We start from the raw sequence: 2,404 nt of genomic DNA, 5'->3' as shown, positions 1-2,404 counted from the left end.
CCGAAGGGATAAGGGTGTCCATTGAGGGTGACTAAACAAAATGGAGGCATTAGTCAGGATGGGGTGGGTTTAGGGTTATGTTCACACCAAGGTAGAGAGAGAAGGGAAGCAACCCTTTCCTCATGTTGGTGGCTGGGTGATTCTTAAAATGGGAGGGGAGCCCGTTCTAGGGAGCACCACCTGTTGCAATATTGTCAGACTGCCAAGGCACAAGAGACAACGGCTAGTTTGTTCCTAGATTTGTCTGGCTGTTGGAAGGGGTGCTTTAAGAATTATCCCCCCCCCCCTCCAGCATGCTTTAAATGAGGGAAGGGGGACAGGGCCGGCCACCGTCTTCTAATTGCTACCCCCTCCCCTTCTTGGCTGAGGGCTGCGGGGGCGGGGCTTGGGGTGGAAGGGGCGGGGGTCTTTTTTGGCGTGGGCCAAAACCGGGGGGGGGGGATTATTATAAACTTGCATGCTTGTGTTGCACAAAATGGGGAAAGTGTGGATGGGACTGCAGACAATGGGTCAAGGGGGGGTCAGTGGGTCATGAATGTTGGGGGAGGGGATATTGGGTTGGGTGTCCTGCAAAAGTGGGGAGGGGAGGGGGGCAAAGGGGGAATTGGGGTGTGGGCGCCAGGTTTTGGGGAAAACTAGGGGTTTTCAGTCTTGGGCGTCTGGGGAAGGGATGCGATGGAGCGAGGACTGCGCGTTGGGGGCCTGGCCGTTGGAGAGAGTTCGGGGGCGGGAGATCTGCGACTTAGGGGTCCGGAGAGGTGCGGGAACCGAGGGGGGGGGCTTTAAAGAAAAGTAGGCTCTGTTTGCAACCAGGGACTATGCATTGACATGTAGGGACAATTGGGCAATAGGAGATTGGGGGAGGGGGAAGAGTTGGGTTTCTGGATAAACAGAAGAAAACGGAGCGTGTAATGTGGGGCAGGACCTTGGGGGGTGCAGTGGGGTGGAGAAAGGGGTTTTGTTCTATAGTCCGGCCTTGGAAGCCGCTTAAGAGTAGCAGTAAACTAGGCAGGCTGTAGGCATGGGGCAGGTCAAGCGTGGCTCTTTGGGGAGAGGGTCGAGTTTGGGGGGGGTTAGGGGCTGCAAGTGGGGTCCCAGAAGCGTGTTCACAAGTGGCTTGGGTGGCGGGGCATCGTTGTGCCTTCTTTATTTTAATAGACCTCGAAGCAAATGGGCTTGGGGGGTGTCGGGGGAGATTAAAGGCGAAGTAGGTCGCTGAGGTTGAGATATGGGGGGTGTCTATGGGACGGGGTGGCCAAGTGGCTGGGTTAAAAGAATTTCCTACATTGTGCCGGGGGTTGGACTAGATGGTCCCGGAGGTCCCTTCCAACTCTGTGATTCTGTTCTGATTTGGAAGAGAGGAGGAGGAGACGGGGCCAGCTTAATCGGGGGACGGACAAAAGTTCACGAGCCGAGACGGAACCGAAAAGGAACAAAGGAAGAGCTCGCCTGTTGCCCAGCGGACATCTGGAGGCTTTTCTGAAGAGCCTTGAATGGGCCGTGGCGCATTCATCTTCTTTCCCTCCCCTCCCGTCTGTGAATTGTATCACTGCGCTTTTATAAATAAAGGGTGGAAAGAAATGAGGGATTGTTATATGCCCAGGGAAAAAACCCTGTAGAGCAAATGGCTCTTTTAGAGGTTGGACAGGCATGGGAAATCGTCTCGCCGCGTTGCAGCTGCTTTTAGCTTCAGACCGCGGAAAGCACAGCCAAAGGACCCCGTTGTTTTGTTTTCAGTGTAAAGGCATCGCGCAACCCGCGACAAGTCCTTTCTGAGCTGAGGGGATGCGAACCAGGTTTCTGTCCCGTCGTCGGTGATCTTTCCGATTTTCTTGGGTTCCCTCATGCTTTTAATTTGATGCCGACTTTTCATTTCATGCCGCTTGGTTCATAGCGGTGCTTTTAGGGTGCCGATGGCTGCATTCGTTTATTTATTTATTTATATTTACGTTTATATCCTGCCCTGCCCTCCCCGCCATTCATTTACATCCCACCTGTCTCCTCAGCGGGGGCCCAAAACCTGATCACATTGTTCTCTACTCCACTTCATTCTGTGGCTCTGTGGTAAAGCATCTGCTTGGTATGCAGAAAGGTCCCAGGTTCAATCCCCGGCATCTCCAGTTCGAGGATCAGGTAGCAGGTGTTGCGAAAGACCTCCACCTGAGAACCTGGAGAGCTGCTGCCAGTCTGAGTAGACAATACTGACTTTGATGGACCGAGGGTCTGATTCAGTAGAAGGCAGCTTCATGTCTGTTCGTGTGTGTGAGAAAGTTGCACTCTGTGGAGATCTATCGTGTCTATCCGTGAAAATCCTCCATGTCCAACCCATTCTCACAACAGCCCTGTGGGGTGGGTTAGATTGAGAGCGTGTGACTGGCCCAAGGTCGCCCAGCAAGCTTTTATT

The sequence above is a fragment of the Gekko japonicus genome, unplaced genomic scaffold, assembly GCF_001447785.1.
Source record: "Gekko japonicus isolate JY-2015 unplaced genomic scaffold, Gekko_japonicus_V1.1 scaffold1894, whole genome shotgun sequence".
NCBI lineage: Eukaryota > Metazoa > Chordata > Lepidosauria > Squamata > Gekkonidae > Gekko > Gekko japonicus.
The sequence above is the reverse complement of the archived record's forward strand: the minus strand, read 5'-3'. Positions refer to the sequence as shown.